The sequence below is a fragment of the Lissotriton vulgaris genome, chromosome 2_1 (genome assembly GCF_964263255.1).
Source record: "Lissotriton vulgaris chromosome 2_1, aLisVul1.2, whole genome shotgun sequence".
Taxonomy (NCBI): domain Eukaryota; kingdom Metazoa; phylum Chordata; class Amphibia; order Caudata; family Salamandridae; genus Lissotriton; species Lissotriton vulgaris.
Window position 1 is genome coordinate 957,771,121 of NC_141687.1, and position 20,615 is coordinate 957,791,735.

Below are 20,615 nucleotides of genomic sequence, written 5' to 3' on the forward strand. Positions count from 1 at the left end.
CTTAGGGAATTATTATTGCCTGAATTAGAATTTATACGCCCATGTGTGGGCTTGTGGGACTAGATTTGGGTTGGCAGCTGTTTCGCCGGTTGTAGGAATTTGCAATACCTCAATGGAGGGCATCCAAGCTATAGGGTGCGTAATGGTTTGTTGGAACGGCCCAGCAGTGTCAACATTGATAGAAGGCCAGCGTTGAGGCTCCTTGTGGGCTTCAATAGGCGCGGATTCGTGTGCAAGATGTCAGGGGCGGTGGGTGACATTTGAAAGTGGTGAGGCGCAAAGTGATTAGCATACAGCACCGTAGCGAGCGAATGAAGCGAGCGAACCCGAACCCCAAAAGGGGGGCTTGGGAGGATAACCCCCCCCAAGAACATTTTGAAAAAAAAGAAGAAAAATCGTGCATTTTCAAGCAAATTTGAGAAAGCAGGAAGGTTAATAAAGCAATTGTGAAAGTGCAGTTATTACATTAATAGATGGCATAACGCAGGTAGCTGCTTATTCAGTATAACCACAGAGCTTCATACATTCCGTCCTATTATGCTCTGGTGCTGAATTCAGCATCCCACACACAACTGACTGAACAGTAGACAATTGCTCAACTCAGTGAATGACATAAATGTAAAAGTTCTATAGCTCACTCACACCCTCAACCACCCAAAATATAAACTACAAAGAGTCGGTGGAAACTCAACTGCAATACTGTAATGGTCCTTTAATCCAACAGGTACAGTCACTAAGGACAACACAGAACAAATCTATAGGTTCATAGACCCATCAAAAAACAATTGACTACTGTGGCTTTGGTCTGTGGAAAGCCCAAACTGTGAAGAAAGCCAAGCATGTACTACCGAAACATCTGTGAGGCAGAAATGGCCAATTCTAATGCTCATAACACAACACTTATTTACAACCCTGCTGTTTTACTATGTAACCTTTTTCGATATAGAAATGGGGTGTAGAAGATTATGGTAGTTATAAATAGTTGAGCTTTTTTGTTAGATATATAAAAGCGATAGAAAACGGAGCAAGTTTTCTTATATGTTTTCTAATGTGACTGTTAAATTTTCATTTACTGCTTGTGAGATCTTTGTCAGAGAAAGTGAGAGAAATTAATAGGCCGAATTGAGGGGAAAGTTTTCTCCTCTACGTGTGGACTATAGTGGCACTCTCTGGCGAAGCACTGGCATTGGAGTGAGGGGCAATGTGAAGCTGTTTTTAGAAAGAAGGTCAGGTCAGGTCATTGTAGGTGGTGGGTTACTGGCGCTAAAGAAATTCCCACAGTTTCAGGTTTTGATTTCGAGGGTCTCAGCAGGGCTGGCTCCCAGAAGAAGTGAAAGGGTAGAAAGGGTGGAGTGATGCCAGCTCGGAGCACTGGAAGGCGTGGATGCTCAGGGGGAATTGCCTGGCATAGGAGGACTTGACAATGTAAATTCAAGCTGTCAGCAGCCGCCGCTGCGACACCCGCCAGCCCCGGGTGTCGAGGAGCACACAGTCAAGCTTCCTTTTACGTTGTTTTTAGAGCAGATGATGGTGCATGGCAACGCAGGTGTGACTGGTCGAAGCAGCTTCTGGCAGCATCAGTGCCACACAGAGGGCGACAAACTGAAGCGTGCTCTTTGTAGAATATGGTGCCTCATTAGAGGTGCCCGCGATGGAGGGGGGAGGGAGAATGCTGTGACCTGTGCAGCCGCTGCAGCAATGTGTTCACCGGAGTGTGGTGCAGCTGCTGCAGGGCAAGTGCTGCCCCAATTAAGGGGGGTAGAGAAGGGTCTGGTCATTGCAGCCATATTAATGCAGGTGTCAGTACACATGCCATTCCTGCAGGAGGCCACCATGGATAATGGGATGACATTTACAACCCTGCAGTACAGCTTGCTGCATTAAAGGGCTGACGAAGTGTAGTGTGGCCCGTCAGCCGCTGAAGTACACGTGCCAGCATCTGAGGGGGTGTCAGGGTGTAGTGTGGCCCTTCAGCCGCTGCAGTACATGTGACAGTAGCAGTCGGGTGTAGTGTGGCCCTCCAGCCGCCACGTGCCAGCACCAGACGGGGTGTCATTCCTCATATATATTGCAGCAGTGCAACACAAGAAGCTCTTGTGATGAATCACCTTCCCAAATGTTATGTCACTTACTCGGTTATACTAAATAGCTTGAACGGCAAAGCTTTTAAGGTCACAATTACAAAGGGGTCAGGATGGGACAGGGGCCTCTGTGAAGCAAATCAGGAGGGTTGTAAAAAGTAAAAGTACTACATCCCCACTCAGAGTATTTAACTCCTTCACACACCTTGTTATGCTGTACCAAGGGTAAACAAGCATTAGGAATGCCTTAGGGCTCTGGTTTGTTTGAGTTAGAGATAATGGCATTGTAAATGGCAATGTGTTTTAGGCATGTGTTTTGGAGTGGAAGCATGTGGTGTGTGTTGGAGATATGTGTGTTGGATTGGAATGTTATCAATGGTGGCATGCTGCACTTTAACGCATTATCTTTAAAAGGTAGTGCAGCATAGTGCGATAGGTACAATATTAATTGGTGTGTGCATTGATGGGTGGCCTTCTAATGTAATTAAACTGAAAATATGACTCTCTCCTACATTTCTCTGAACAGGCACATCTACAAGTTCACCACAAGATGACTAGAGCAAGCATCCGAACCTCACATAAGAGATCAAAATACTTCCCACTACCCCACTATCTACAGGATACCATTATCCATGCATAACAGAGATTCAACTTAACCACATAGACAACACCTTGAGGTCTCTTTGGCCGTATAAAAGCATAGGAAAACAACATACAAATAACCACTTTATTAACAACTGGTCTTGGGTACCAGAGTAGAGTGCTACTACCCGTTAAGAGTTCCAATGCATCGTCTGGGGTACTAAGCGCAATATAAATGCAATTCGAGTACACAAATACGACAATATTAATTGTACACAATGTTGTGAAGAGGGAAATTACTACATTCATGCGGCTGCTCTTCTACAGGGAAATGTACCCCATCTGCACCCCATACAGAAACCATTTCCCCTCCACCAGTTTTGCAGGGGGTCCCTTCCCATTCCCACCTTGGAAATGTATTTACCGTTGCCCTTAACTGGAGTACAAAGCAGTCAGTTTGCAGGATGTGATGGGTAAAAGGTTTGAGAGTACCCACACAGCATTGCGCTGGTGGAAGTTCACAACATTCCAAGAGTATCCCGCCGCAGAACGCCCATACCCGGCCCATGGAGTAAGAGTTTTACCTTCTCAGGATATATTACACATGAGTAAATGTATTTAAGAGTGCAGGCTAGCCTTTGATGAGGAACTAGCACAAGCTAAACAAGCCATGCTTGTGTAAGCTGAACACGGGATAAATTATATTTTGAATCGGTCTCTCTCATTAAAATAGACCTTTGCTATGAGCTAATGTTTACTTGAAAGTCACTGGCGTCCCCCATTTTCCCCTTGCATTATTATGCATAAAAATGCCGCCTTATGACAACATTCTAGAGAGGTTTCACTTTATTTGCATAGGAAGCCACAGTGGGGACAGACAGGTACAGTAATGTTGTATAACACTGATGTGGTCACGCAATACATGATTTACATATTTTGCACCATAAACCAAATGCTCTCGATGCTTGTTGCACTTATAGTAGATTGTATGGTGCAAGTTATAAACTAGTTTTTAAAATCTGTGCAAAAACTGCTCTTTACAGGTTTACATACATGCAGGACAGAACCAGCCTTTCATCCTACTGAGACGAGATATACCAAGATCAAGTATAAAAGGCTGCCTCAGCTCTGCTACAATACAATTCAGGTTAAAAGTAACAGATATTGGTAGCAAGTGCCCAGCTGCGAAGGGCCCACGTGGTACACCATTCCCTATGTGGACAGTCACTTCCTCGCCCAGTGGAGTTGCCCAGGGACAGGGTTTGCTGGCATAGTTCCAGATATGACTCACTGTTGGGTGCGCAGCAATGAGAGAAGGGGAACTTCACATGTCACACCTCACGCGCCGGTGTAACCGCAGCCATTATTAAGGGAGCCAAAGCAGAGCTACACAAAGAGTAAACACTTGCTGCAGACAAGCCACTTAATAGCGGAAACTCACGGATAAATTGCTCAAGACTAGGATCGCAAAGAAACTAGATCGCAAAGAAACTAAAATACACATGCAGCTTAACAACCCTTTGAAATCGGGGGTTACATTGCTGGACCCTCACACGGCAATAACATATTCGTCAAAGGACTAACGAGTAACGAAAGGTCGGCCCTCTCTCATCATTGCAAAGTGTTGAGCTCTAGTCTTACCTGACATTAAAAAGAAAACGATTTTCATTGCAGGCCTGTCACTCACAATAGTTACATTTGCTGACCAGTTCTCTTGAGCAATTAGAGAATGTTTCCTTCGAAACTGCACATATTTGCCCTCGGTTGTCAACGACATTAAAGGAAATGGATGTGGTGCGCCTTCATCACTGTTGTATTTCACGACCCCGCGCACCGCAAAATGGCCAATCACTGCATGACTACATGAAGTCACACACAGTGATTGGCCATTATGCAGTGTGTGTGCACCACCCATGAGCGGCATCCAATAATGGATTGCCCTGCGGTGACCGGCCAATCCTGGCGCTGCAAGCAGCGCCAGGATTGGCTAGAGGGGCTCATGAATGCTCGCCCTGTGTCGCCTTCGTAAAGCCGGGGGCTGCGGCCAGCTTAAACAAACACCCCCCTATGGGGGAACACTGATGCGCATGCGTGGGCAAGTTTCTGCCCCAAGCATCACTTGCACGTGAGATACCTTGGCTGGTTGTCTGCTGCTGCAGCTGAGTGTGTCACGTGGTCGTGGACTGTCACTGAAGCTGCGCAGCAGACCAGACCAGCCCCCCTGCACTCCCCACTCCTGGATAACTCGGGTGCTTCCCGGATTCCCGGCGGCGCACGCTCGAACTTTTTAAACAACAGTCAGTCACCAGTTTGTTTTATTAATGCAGCAGCGCGTCCATGGGGCTTGTGGGGCTACGCCCCTATGCCCCAATGGACGCACCGCGGCTGCAAGAAGTGCACCACCTTGGTTTCTCGATATCCCTGAGTAGTCAGAATAAATCGAGGTCCTGAATAGGGGCGTGGTGAGAATCCAGGTTCACAGACTTGGAGTTCCGGGATCGCGCCTCTTAAGGGGCAGAGGGTTAAGTGGTTTCTGCGTCTGGTTAGCCACGGTGTCAATGAACCCGGCTTGTGCGGAGATGCCGTTTTCGGATTGCAGTCAGATAATGGACTGATCCACCGATTCCGGTGGGATGACTGGACGCCAATTGCGCGCTGTGCCTTGCCGGATTGTCCTGTTCAAACAGGCACCAACAGTAACTTCGCTGGTCTGCAGTTTCAAGGCTCCCGTCTGAACCCGATGACTTTGCGACTCAAGGACTGGACTTCCAGACTTCTCTGACCCGATCCATATCCAGAGCAAAGCTGAGACCCGTGGCAGACACGAGAGACGTGGGACCGGACATCTTGGACATCCTGCGTTTTGCTACCTGCACTCCTTTCCTGAAGCCTCAGTAAGTTGTGCTTTGGGGTACGAGAAGTCCCAGCCCGAGCATTATTTGAACTGAAGCTCAGGCTCCTACACTCCGCGAGTGTCCTGTGGGCCCCGCCTTTACATTTGTGCTCAAAACGTCTTCCTGGTTCCTTTCCCATTGGCTAGTGAGCTCCCTGAAGATGCCATCTTGAATCTAACTTGCGATCCTAGTTGCTCCAGGCTTTCTCCAGCTTTCCTAAAAAGGAGAAGCGCCACAGACCTTGCTGGTCTGCAACAGAGCCAATCTTGACATCCTGTGTGGGTTGCGGTTGCCAAGGCTTGTTGGGTCCAATCCAGATACCGATGCTGCAGTCATCTAGATCCATTGTGGGACAGCTCGAATCCAGCTCCTGGTCATCGTCGATGCCTTCTGGACCTCGTGGCTGAAGAGACAAACTCACCTTCACCTTAAAGCACCCGACATCGCCTGGTTCCTTCCTGGTTCCTTCCTGGTCACTGGTTAGTGACCCAGACTCTGTCCCCTCTGCTTTCAGGTTCTTCACATCTCCGATCCACCCTTGGATCCACCAGGACACTTTTCCTCTAGTCGCCTGCAGCACTTCTTTGCAGCTCCCCATAGAAAACGATGACGAAACCCAACATCAAAAGACATCTATGCACCCGGCTTCCGTGGGTGAGGTAACACGAGTACTCTGGTAGTCTCGAGGGTATTGGCCCTCCTAGTGTCTAAGTCTAAAAGGGTTTTGTCCTAGTCCATCCGGAAGTTTCCTTAAACTGTAACTTTGTAACTTTTACGAACTCCATAGAAAGTCAATGTGTTTAGACACTGCACGCAGCTCCAGTGGGTCTCCTACTTCCAAACCTTTGGTTGCTTAGTGTAGCCCCAGCGATTCTACAGGACCTAGGCCTGCTTTCTAACTCTCACGTGGTACTTATACCACTTTCTTAGTATATGGTTTGTGAGGCCCCTAGGGCATAACGTATACTGTGCAACTTATCGTATATTAACTGTGTGACTTGTATTGTATTTTTACCTCTGACCTCATAAAGAGTGCAGAGGGGTTGTGTTTAGATTAAATACATATATATTTGATATATACCTTATGTGGTGTCCTTTCATTTGGTATTCAAGGGATTATATATGGTAAAACAACTTGCATAACTCGTCTACTGAATTCTTAGCCTGAAGACTGCTGGTTCATGCTACCACTAGGATAGCTTTTAATAAGGTTGACTTTACAACCACCATCAATAAGGGTTGATTGGACTGGTACAAGGTGCCCACTAGAACTAGTGGACATCATATGCTAGGCGAACTTCTCACACTCAGCATAGAGCTAACCAGCCACAGCTCACACACACCACAAAACAAACATCACTCCTCCACAGCCCTCACATCCAGGACAGACGTGGCGGTTTCCCTACACACTCATCCCTATACAGTGCAGACCAGGCATTCTCACCACCATCTGATGGAGGTACCAACCCTGTTGTGGTGCAGGTATCCCCTGGGTACCAATCTCCTGTCCACAGACTATCACCTGCTACCCTTCCCCTGCTGGTGGACCTGGCGGTCTCATCCATGGCCATCTCCTACAGAGGGTGCCAGCAGATGGCCATGGTAGCTAGTGGGAGGAGAACTTCTTCCAACAGCAGGCAGATGTAAAGCAGGAAATTCGTGCCTTAGGGGCTACCCTGTCAGACATGTCTGAGGCCCTACAAGACATGCGACAAATCCCTCAGGTGGAGGACAGACTGACCCAGGCATTGGACAAAATAGATAGATTTGGCAAGACATGTCCAAGAATATCAAAGACATATCCATCCAAAGGGAAGAGAGTATAAGACACAATGCCTTGGCCATGAAGATGATGGAGGGCATGCTGAAACTAATCCAAAGTCTCCCTTTAAGGTCAATGCAGGGAGAGGAACCATCACATCTGCTTGCAGCACATCACACCCACACACCTGTACCACAAACAGCACAGGATCACAGCAAGAGTACACACCCACCACTGCCCCCTGTCTAGGCATTCCCCCCACCTACACATCCACCACCACCCCTGTCCTGGCACTCTCCCACCTGCACATCCACCACCGCCCCCAGTCCAGGCACTACCACCACCTGCACAGCCACCCCCTGTCCATGCACCCCCACCAACTGTACAGACACCATGAGCCCCTGTCCATGAACTTCCTTCTGTACAGGCAGATGCACCACACCAACCTGCACCTCAGCCGCAACCAAAACGTACTCACTCACAGCGATCCTCACCTCCAACTCTGCGAAGTCGCAAGCACGATCCCCCTTGATCACATCTCAAATATATTATCTAGCGTCAATATATGTAAATAAAATCTAAATCTCCTCACAAGTCAAGACTAAGTTGCGTATTATGTACTGATGGGCAAATGTTTACCCTTGTGGTGTCTTAGAGATGTGAGGATGATTGTGTGTGAGTTACACATGTAAAAGTGTAACCCCATCAGTGCAACGAGCTATCATGTGCAGATCAAATAACAAATCCCAATATATATGTCCATACTTTGAAGAAGACATTCACAATGAAGTTAAACAATATAGAGAAAGTATGAATCAAAATATAAGTTTATGTAAATGAAATGTTTTGGAGAAGAAAACAAAATAGTCAGTCTGGAAGTGAGAAAGGAAAACAAATAAAGTTCTTTATACAGAAAGGACAAGGGGACTTGGAGGGGGGGGTAACATAAATTACCCACATCAGGAAGTGTCATGGGAACCAGTCTATATACAAGGGGGCAAAGTAAATAAGTGTTCAAAGCAATGTTAGAGTTCAACAGGTCAACTGCTCTTCTGGTCATCTTCAATCTCCACAATGTTCGGATCCTCAGATTCCGAAGTGGGCACCTGGCTGGCCGGTGCAGGACTTGGTACCACACGGGGTTGGGATACATGAGGAGTATGGGGGAAACAATGTGGGGCAACATATATGAGGAAACATTGAGGGTGGTGTGAGAGGGATGTTGGGCTAGGACTTCCTTGGGTGCATGGCTGCACCAAAGGAAGTGACACTGGCAGTGAGGGTGGCCATGGCTCTTGCATTTTCCTCTCACATCAGACGTAACTCAGTGCAGAACTGCAGCATGATACGAAAGGCCATGTCTGGCTGACTCTCACCTGCTGGTCATTTCACCCTCGAGGTCACCCTACTAGAATACAGAATGGCCACTGTGTTGATTTTCCCTAACCGCGTTTTCGTCCATTGTCTACTTGAGGTAAATTATCCCCTGATGAAGAGTCTCACGACTCAAAATGCATTGGGACTATTGAAGGGATAAATCAACAGACTGCTGAAATTGGAAATGCTTGGTTAAATTGAACATGTTCATTCATCAATGAGATGTATCATTAGGATGAATCACAATGATTAATAAATCCGGATGATTTTTGAAAAAACAAAGAGAAATTTAATTATGGAATTTGTTTAAGGTCTGCCGAACCGTTTAAGGGAGTGCAACAGGGGGACACTAAGTACTTTTACTCAGTGTCACACACATTGACTCTCACATGCCCCATCACTTCCTGTGGTGCAGCCACATGAGTTACAATACAGGGAGGGGTTTGGGTAGAACATGAGAGTCGTGGTGTCTTGGGTTCGGAGCCAATGTTGGTGTCTTCCTGGCAGCCACTTTGAGGGGAACTAGTTGCAGGGGATGCAGCTGGAGGCCCTGATGGAATGAGGGCCTCTAGAGTTAGGTAGGGGTTAATGGCTCTCCCAGGTTGTGTTGTGGCCTATCCTAGGGACACCTCACCCAAAAAAACGTAGTGAATGGTCTCTGGAAGAGTCGAGCTCCTCCTCCCGGCCAGAAGTGTCCAGTTCTCCCCCCACCTTCACCATAGCACCAGAGGTATCTTCTTGCTCAGTCCGGGTGGGTGCAATTGCCCTGCCTCCTGATGTAAAAGGTCCCTCCTCGTCCTCTTCTTCATCAGTTGTCAAGAGAGGTCGTGGCCGCTGGTGCACCAAAGATGTCCTGCTCTGAACCGTGTCCTACTCCTCTTGCCAGCTGAGCCCACTGAAATGTAAGACACATCATAATGTAGTGGTTGTACATGTCAGAACAAGACACATAACTACATGAGGCAAGGGCAGATTTTGTTCTGCTCTGATCACACTGTACAGATGTAAGTGAATTGGAGCCTAAAGTACGTGTATGTTCACTGTGATCTCCTGATTTGACATGCACATGGACATCTCACTTGTATTTCGATGGCTTCCACTTCTGTACTGACCAACCCTCAGCTTCTGCATTCTTGTGATCTGTGTGTCCTGTCATTGCTACATAGAGAGCTTCCAATCCCAGTCTACAAAAGGAGATCGGAGACAGTCTGAATGGTATTGAAATGGGCCTGTGATATGGAGTCTCTGCACTTTTAGTTTCTGACAAACGCCATCTGCTGTGTAGCATTGTATGAAACCATACAAACGCAGATTGGGGGCACACATCCATATAAGGTCTGGAATATTAGCGTTGCTAAGTGGGGAGTCTAACCTTTTGATAGTCCCTCATAAAAAGCAGACAATCCAGTGCCAAATATTGGCTTCAAAGACTGATCAGGTAGTGCTGTACACTGGTGAACAGTTGTGTCTAGTTGTTACAGTTACCTTGACTGGACAAATGACAAACAAGTCAATGTTGGTAAGACCCACTTGGAGAATTTAGTAACGCTTAAGAGTGAGGCAAGTTTCTCAAAGTCTGTCTTAACTCCATGGCACACGATGATCTGTCTTAATCAGACCCGAACTCATTGAATGCAATGCAAGTCACAGCATCCATCACCCATTGGCCTCTCATCCACACTCTGTACCATTCCTCAGCCAATGCACACATCAGCTATAATGCCCTTGGTTCACTATTAATGGTGCTGGTAGTGCAAATGAATGTACAAATGCACGTGTGTGACTCTGCTCCCCAGTTTGCATATTAAAACTTCTACTCCCAGAATGCACTCTGTTCTGTACATTCTATGTGCTATAGTGAGTTTTTGGCCTAATGAAGACTGCTGCATTTACACAGAATAGGTAAATGGAGGCATGAGGCACATGATGGTACAGTCTGTCTTCCCTCACATCATACTTTCAGATACATATTGCAGTTAAAGCACATACCAGCAATCTTCCGCTCATGCTCCTCCAGCTGAGCATGGAGGGTAGACCAGGCTGCCCGCAGGACCCTCCTGTACAGTGGCGATAGGTGGGGCCGATGCACACGGAGCTGGGAGGACTGGTCCAATATCTCCTCTGCCTTGTCCTAGGTCTTCCCAGCGCTTGCGGCATGCACTGGCCTTCCGGGTATGGACGACCACTGCAGCGCTTCCCAGTGGTGGCCCATAGTCTGGCACCCTCTGCATTGCTCAAATGGTCCTCAGGGCCCCCATACAGTTGAGGAGATTTGGATATCACCCCATCTGCTAGGATGTCAGAGGATGGCAGATGATCTGATCTGTGACAGAGGAAGACTAAGAATGAACAGAAAATGGCTGTCAACAACTTCATGTGCTATATTTCCTGCCTACCACTTCCTGTATGCCATTTCCTCTATAAAAAAAATGGGTTCAGATCCATTTCCAGAACTTCCGGCCCGAATGCGTACTCTCCGTTTGTGAGTTGCAGCCTAACTGTGCCCCAGATTGCAGTGAGCAGAGTCCAGGAAGTGGTAAGGAGACAGACTAGTGCTGTCTTCCCAAGACAAAAAGTTGTTTAAAAAATGATTTTCACTTTCTGTTTTTGCTGTCTTTGCCTGTGGTTGTTACAGTTAAAATTTTTACTTTTAGCTTGCCTGTGATTGCATATTTGATCACCTGTGTTGTGTTTTAAACTTGTGTTTTTCCCTGCTCGTGATTGCCTCCATTTAGCTTGTTGAATTGTGGGATTTGCAGTCCAACCTCTGTAGTTTGCCCCTCTCATTCCTTGGTGACAATTTTGTTTTCTCTCCAAATTTCTCCTTTGCTCTGTGCTAAGACCTGTATGTTAAAACAGTGCACTCCCAGCCACCATTTTGTGTTCACAAGCCAGTGAGACCAGCCCCCCTGCCCCCCCACCCCCTGCCAGCAACAGGGATTTTCTACATCAGAGGGTGCTTCTGTGAGCTGTTTAAACTGTATTTACTGGGGCTTATGCACTTCGTTTTTTGGCCAGCAAAGGGAGTAAAGTTTTATTCAAACAGTATTGTTAGATTTCAAGTTAGTGAGGCCCTTACCTGATGAAGTACAAAGTGTGGATTGAGCCCGTCTGTCTCCTAGGAGATTCTGAACAGGAGAAGCAGCTGCCCAGCCTCCTGGCCAGCAAACCTTGTCTGAGATCGCTGGGACCTTATATGGTCTGCTAGAGGTTGGTACATATCTACACTGATTGCTGGTTGTATCTGGTGTTTCTATTGGATTAGGGTTAATGTCCTCATTGGTTGGGTATTTGAGGGTTCTGGTTCTGTGATTCAATCATTGCAGGGTTGGGACTAGGGCTAGAGTTAAGATTTCTATTGGAAGTAGGGACAAGGGTTTCCTATGTTATTGGTTGTTGGGAGTAGGGGGGGAATAGGGCTAGGGTTAGACCTTTAATTGGAAGTAGCGATTAGGTCTTCTGGTGTGATTGGTTGCTGGATAGGTGTGGGACTTAGAGTAGGGTTAGGCTTTCTATTGGAAGTAGGGACTAGGGCTACCTGTGCCATTGGTTGCATGGACTTGTTTTGGGACTACTGGTAGGGCTAGGGCCTTTCGTGGATGTAGAGATCAGGGTTTTTGAACTGATTGGGTGCTTGGACTAGGGCTAAGATTGGCTGTAAGGTCCTGGTCTCCTATTGGTTCTAGATTTTAGGGCTAGTGTTGTGATTGGTTAGTGTTAGGACTAGGGTTACCATTGGCTGAAGTGGTCACCTGGTTACTAAGGCTATAAAAGACCAGGATTAGGGCATCTCAGCCCGGGCGTCGAGGCTAAGGGCAGAGAGGACAAGGGCAGTTGCCTGTTTGAGCCTGGTAAGGGCAGAGAGGACAAGGGCTGCTGCCTGTTTGAGCCTGTTCGAGACTGGTCGGGACTAGCGCCAGAAATGCTGCCCTTTTTTTCATTTAGCAATACCCAGTCCACACCATCCACATCCACAAACAGAGCAACACACTCACACCAAATATACACCACCCTCAACACTATGCATAGATTAATGTACCAGCATGCACTACAAACCCAACTAAACCACCTCTACACACCCTACTATCCCAACTACCACACATATCCACCATCACCTACAAACAGTATACAACTCTATCCTATACCACTAACCAATACACTCATCACTAACACAACGCCAATCAACACCATACATAACTACATCCCATTCAGACACACTCTCCCTGCTGTAATTACACCTAACAGACCACCTTTTATCACTAACAAACATATAATCATCCTTCCATCAGTTGTCCAACAAACACCCTCATCTCCCTTCTACCATAAAAACACTACCGCACAACACACACACTGCACACCACCACACTTTGTAACTCTTGCAACAAACCAGTCTAAGATAAACACTCACCTCTATTTCATTCCCTCCTACACACAACATACACTCTACTCATAAACACATCACCACCCCCTCTACGTCACAACCTCCTCTCACAAACAATACTACACAACCAAATCCATTGCATGAAACATATACATCAGCACCCCTTTTCACTACTCCTCAAAAGCAAAACATATCACACACACCAGCACAACAAGATATCAAAGCGCAACACCTCATAATACTTACCATCACAAAATACAAACATATACCCACCTTCCAAACCACACAAAGGAACAAACTCCAATGCCAAGCTTTCACTCTGCCACCACACCTAACACAGATACAGCAATACAGCACCTCTCCTCTAACCGCCTATCATCCATTGGACAATTTAGAACATTACTACATGACCCACATGCTGCACCACCTCCCCTGACTCGTACACCTTCCGCCTTAAACACACGCAAAAAATATAAGCAACATGCCACACCTCACAACTTTGCTTCCCCAGGTCTACTTCACAACAATGTTACACCACAAAAGCAATACAGCACTCAAACTCAGTCTCAAACACCATCTCCAACACATACACATGCAGACCCATCAAAATGCCTTCTTAGCATGCTGGATGAGGAACACGATACAGAACAGCTACACGATTGCTATCCTAATACAGCTAATACCAGCACTAAAAACACACCTGCTACAAACCCACACAATACTGATCACTCTTCTACTAAACAAAGTCCCACTATCACCAAAGGCCACTCACTAAACTGTCTACTAATAAATGCTCGATCCCTCTCTAAAAACAAGCATCACATCTACGACCTTCTCACCGATGCAAAACCAGACATACTATTCTTGACAGAATCATGGTTGGGAGAAGATATGGCTCCAGTCCTGCATGAAGCCATTCCTCTAGGCTATCAAATAATCACCCCAAATCGTATAGCCAATAAAGGAGGTGGTCTAGCTGTTGTATTCAGGCAAACAATACATATCACTAAAATTGACAGCATCTCCATAAAGAATTGTGAGGCTCTTCTAACAAGATGCAATCTTACACCGTCTTCCTCCTGTAACTTCCTGCTCCTTTACAGACCTCCACCTAGCAAGGCAACATTCCCAGATGCACTTCTAGACACAGTTTCAAACCTGATAACAATACACTCCAACCTATGCGTTCTGGGTGACCTTAACATTTGGTTTTATAAACCCAATATGACCCAAACAAAAACTATAATCACCGGCCTAGACGCATTGAACCTGCATCAGATTGTCCACAATCCGACACACACCGCTGGACATATCCTAGATGTCATTTTTGCTAATATTGAACTAGTTACCTTTTAAACTATAACTCCAGTCACATGGTCAGATAAGTGAAGAACATCTAAATAAACTGAAGGACCTTCAGATAGTAGCTGACTTAGGAAACCTAGTAAAGGGGGAAGAGATACCCTGGTATGAGGATATGATAAGACAACTCGTAGAATGCCTCAGAATAAACATTAAACGGGGGAAGCATAGCTTGGGAAGGAATCTTCCACTACATGCAACTAGTAACCCATGGTTTGATGCAGATTGCCGTAAAGCAAAGGCCGTTATTAGAAAGAGGGAAAGAAGCCTTAGGCGTAGCGATAATGAAGTAGAATTTCTAGCCCTTAAGAAATTAAGGATAAAATATAAGGCATTGATTAGAGACAAAAAAAGATCTTTCAAAGAAAACTGCTGGAAGAACCTACTAGCGACAATCGATGAAAAGAATGTCAAAGGGTTCTGGAAACTGATACAGGAATGTGCGGGGAAAACAGCAGGGTCCATGCAATGTTCTGTCCCAGAGGATAAGTGGGTAATCTACCTTGAGGAGATCTACGGCAAATGGCCAAGAAGGGAGACAATAGTACCATCTAGTTGGCCAGGAGTGAGGGGTGAAGTAATGGAGCAGTTCTCCCAGGTCGTATTAAAATCGTGATAGCCAAATTAAACTTAACACGAGCTGCTGGTCCAGACAATCTACCCGCCATTATCATAAAAACAAATATAGATTTGTGGGCGGATTTGTTCGCAAAAACGTTCTTAAGAATACTAAAAACAGGAACGTTACCAGATAGCTGGAAAGGGGCTATTATTAGACCCATACACAAAAAAGGCGACGTAAACTCCCCTAAAAACTATCGCCTGATAAATCTCTTGGACATTGGGGAAAAAGTCTTCTCTAAAATCATTCTGGGTCTATTAAAAGATTGGGCTGAAGATAATGATATAGTACCTCCTGAACAGGGGGGTTTTAAAGAAGGTCATTCAACAGTGGATCATTGCTTTGCCCTCTGGGCGGTAGCGCGGAAGTCTATAGAGCAAAGGGGTAATCTGTTCTGCTGCTTTGTAGACTTCCGCGCAGCATTCGATCTTGTAAGCAGGGAACAGCTATGGTCTACCTTGAAAGGCTATAAGTTACACGCAGACCTGTTAGCCCTTATCCAGGCCTTGCATACAGATAACTGGGCCCAGGTAGTCCTGGACGAGGATGGTGGATTATCTGGCAAGATCCAGATTGGAAATGGCCTGAGGCAGGGGTGCGTATTAGCCCCGTTGCTATTCTCTTTGTTTATAGCGGACCTACCACGGAATCTAAAAGAGGTTAGAGGGGCTAGCCCAAAGCTAGGGGGTAACCATATATCCTGTCTGCTTTATGCAGACGATCTGGTGATCATGGACCAGACGGAGATAGGCTTGCAGAGGAAACTAGATATGTTCCATAAATACTGCTTAAATAAAAAACTGATAGTAAATATGGAAAAGACCAAAATCCTATGCTTCGGCAAAAGTAAGACCCGTTTCCCTTGGTATTTAGGTACGGAACAACTTGAGAAGGTAACGGAATACAGATATCTGGGAGTATGGTTCACTAGTAACTTGAAATGGACCACCCATCTGGAAGCGTTAAAAATCAGGGCAACAGCCTCTATAAAGGGCTTAAAAAGGTTTAATAGCTTCTACGGAGACTTGTCAGATGGGCCGGCTATAAAGGCCTACCTGGCAATGGTCCCCGCGCAATTCCTATATGGATCAGAGGTTCTCCTCCTTAGCGGGAAAAAAGGTTGGGATAAAGAGGAGGGTATGATCCTAAAAAGCTTGTTCTCGTTGCCGAAATCAGCAATGGTACAAGCAGCAAGATTGGAGATAGGAGTCACTTCTTGGGCAATTACATCCAGGATGGCACTAATACGGTTCTGGAAGCGTCTGGAGACAGGGGAACCTCCCAGAAAAATATCACAGTGGTGTAGAGAGGAAATTGCCTCCAGCGAGTTATCGTGGGCTAAAGAAACAAGACTCTCACTAAAGGAAGCCTATGGGAACCTAGGGATAGAACTAGATACCCAGTTAGGACATACCAATATAGGCAAAAAAGAACTACGGTCATTGGGAGCGGAGGTGTCCTGCATATGCGATCAAGAGTATCTCCGACAAAAAATATCGGTGTCCCATATGATCCAAGTATGGATTTCAGAAGTCCACTCCTACCCTTACTTGGATAGGTTGCCGAATCAGCACTTAAGAAGAGAGGTTTTAAAACTGAGAATGGGCATAAACCCCTGTTATGTAAATACCAGGGTTAAAAATTACATGATAAATAGTAATGGCAATTGCACATGTACGCTAGGAACCTCCTGTGATATTATTCATATTTTATTAGACTGTAGGATGACCCTTGATATACGTAAGGAGATTTTAGGCCCGCTATTCAAAACTTATAGGATTATGAATAGAAAGCAAGCTGTAGATCTCCTGGTGGGGATGGTAAATCTGGATATAGCCTGCGCCTTGGGTAAATACATGAGCCGAGTCAGGGGGTTTCTCCAGAGTACAGAGGTATAGGCGTATGGTAACGAGATTGCACTTCAATGTATGTATTATGTTTGGAAGACCTGGTCACATATGTTTTCTCATGTTCACCCTTGTAATTTTCACATCCTAGGAGGATACTGATTAATAACAAAGTTACTAGGGTTTCCACCCGGAAAGGACTGATTTGCAATTTTACAAATTTTATATATTTTGTGTTTTTATAAAGTTTTATAAATGTATTGTGTATACTTTTATGGTTGTAATAACCCGAATAAAGTTTTAATGACTGACTGACACATGGTCAGACTACCACTTGCTTGCCTTCCAACATAAAAATGCTAAGCGAGTCACCTAAAACTACCTTACTTCCATCCACATATTGGCCGTGGAACAAACTCAATTTGGAACACTTGGAAACACAACTAACATTCAGTACAAATCTGGAAACCATAAATTTTGTTGAAAATCTATATGAGTGGCTACAGGAAATATTTGACATCCTGATACCACTCAAAACCACACAACAGAACAAAAGAAAAAAAAGGGCCTTGGAGAAACATAGAAATAAAAGACATAAAACAATAAATTAGAAAGCTGCAACATACCTGGCCCAAAACAAACGCCAAACATGACAAACTTCTCCTACAGAGAATTACCAGATTATACAAGTCTGCTATCAAAAAAGAATTCAAAAAGCTAAATGTGCAAATAAAGAATTCTATAAAATACTCAATGAATTTCGCAAACCAAATTGCCTAGAAGGAACTCATCCTGTTACTCAAGATTTCACAGACAAAGTGGCAAATCATTACACGGACAAAGCAGACAAGTTGGAATCGTACTTAAAACGGAAACAAAGCGCCAGCACTAACCCTTGTACAAAACAACAATCCAAGAATGCTCTAATCAAGCCACTTGGTTCCTTCCAACACATCTCACACGTTGAATTTATGGACCTGGTCAAAAGAAGCAGGCCTGCCGGCAGCCCTTCTGACCCCTGTCCACCACAAACTTTCAAAACAATTCTTTTAAAAACCTCTGCTGCCACTCCAGTAAGAAGAAGAATCAATGATTCCTTAACTACTGGAATATTTCCAGAAGAACTCAAAAAGTCATACATACGCCCTTTACTGAAGAAAACAAACTTGGACCTGCTGAACCCTGACAACTACAGACCCATTACAAATGGACCGTTCCTTGGCAAACTCATAGAAAGAGCAGCGTTCGCCTAGATGTCACAATTCATTGAAGAGAATGACATACTTTCAGATTTCCAAACAGGATTTCGTCCGTCAAGAGGCACTGAATTTGCCCTCCTTGCCATCTGGGAAGACCTAAAGAATACAGTTGACTGCAACGGGGTTGCTGCGCTACTCCTCTTGGACCTCTCAGCTGCCTTTGACACGGTTGACCATGACACTCTGAAACAAAGACTCTATGAAGCCAGCATAGAGGAAACTGCTCTAGACTGGATTGAGTCCTACTTTTGAAACAGAACTAATATCATCCATACCCCACCTTTCTCGTCCAAACCATACTCCACAAAAGCAGGGGTCCCTCAAGGTTCTATCATCTCGCCCATGCTTTTCAACATCTACATGAAGTCATTACCAGTACTGATCAATAAATTTCACCTTATGTGCTATGCAGATGACACGCAAATACTCCTTCAACTGGAATGCCCCAAATACATTGGGAAATCACCAATTTTCAGCTGTCTTAGAACCATGGATCAGTGGATGACCTGGAACTATCTCAAATTGAATGCTTCAAAAACTGAAATACTCACATGTGGCGATTGGAAACATTACAACCCGCTTGCCGCATGGCCTGATGAACTGGGATCACTGCCTAAAGTATCGAAGGCAGTAAGAAACCTCGGAATGACCATGGACTCCAAGCTGTCGATGAATGCCCAAGTAGATAAACTAGCAAGATCAAGTTTGGCTACTATAAAAACGCTGTGACGAATTTTCCCTCATTTGGGATTTCCACACAAGGTCCAAGCTACCATTTCCCTTGTTCTGTCAAAACTCGATTACGCCAATAGCCTCTACCATGGATCACCTTTAAATACCATGAAAAGACTACAACGGATTCAGAACTCGTCTGCCAAACTACTCTTGCATATCAAACCGCAAGACCACATCTCCCCTGCCTTAAAAGCCCTGTTTTGGTTACCAGTTGCCAGAAGATCCACATTCAAGTTGCTTTGTATCATCCACAAAGCAATACATGGAATGGGACCACTCTTCATCAGGAATAAAATCACCAAACACATTCAACAAAGGAACCTCCGCTCTTAAGGAGCATCTTGCCTCAAAATCCCACCATACAAGAAAAAAAAACATGGGTGGCACATCCTTCTCTGTTCAAGCAGCCAAACTATGGAACTCTTTACACCCAACATAAGGTCCACCGACAACCACCTTATCTTCAGAAAAGTACTCAAGATTTGGCTCTTCCCCACATAAGCACCATACGCAAACATAAATTTACAGCATATCCCTCTGTATACACGCATTTCTTTCACTATAGATATGTACCTATCTTTGTGTATTACTTTGTATAAACATGCAAAAAAAATTATGTTGTGGAGAGAAAAAAATAATAATAATAAATAAATAAAAATCATCTTTGGTCTACAAGGACATACTTCCATTGTGCATCTAGGTACCTTCCATGTACTTGGATCTGTGTGTCTGTTACTTTTCTCCTGAAAAAGCATATCCAATGCACTACCCTATTTCTCATCCTGTGCCACTATCAATATCTTTAATCTACATATACTTACCTCCTTTATGTATCCATATACTTTCAATGTAGTTATGGATCTATATATTTATCACTTTCTTCTAATTTAGCATTTCCAATGCACTGCCCTATTTCTCAGCCTATACTTTGCTCAATATTTCTTCTAGCCCAACCTTCTGTCTCATCTCAAACTTCTTCTACTACTCCTTCCAATGCACTACCCTATCTCTCATCCTATACATCTATCAATATATCCTCTACATCCACTCTCTCATTTATCCTCATTTATCCCAAACTCCATACCACTACTACTTTCTAGACTCTCTCCTACTCTACCCCTCCTTGCATCATCTGACATCTCTTTTACTATACCGATCCCCTAAAACAAACCTTTCTAAACTCTTCCCTCTGAGTCCTGCCCTCCAAAACTCCTTTTTACTCATCCAAAATCCTCCTCCTACTGCTAAGACCTAAAAAAAAAAAATCCTTCACTCTTTTATCTCTCCACTATCCTTTTCAATCGAAATTAACAGACTAACATGTTCACTTCTCAAATTCCATATTAAACTATACTAATATACTACCCAAATGTAAATGTAAATGTTTTTGTACTTGTATAGCGCACAGCTACCCACAGTGGGTTTCCCGGAGCTTGTACGAATGCCACAAGGGAACCCTTCCTGGCTTTCTCTGTGAAGTGTCCACTCCTGGGCACCCCCATGGTGCAGACCAGGCATCCCTCGCGTTGTGGGGGCCGTTGTGGAGACTAAGCAAGCTATTGCCCAGAGTTGCAGCATGGGATCCATGAGCAGAATAGGCACTGAGGCAAGAATATCTGGTCAGGGGAATTAATGAGCCCGAGACCCGCGGGGGCAGGAATCGAACCCTGGTCCCTGGCCAGAGCCCTGCATCGAGGTCTGCCTGCTCTAACC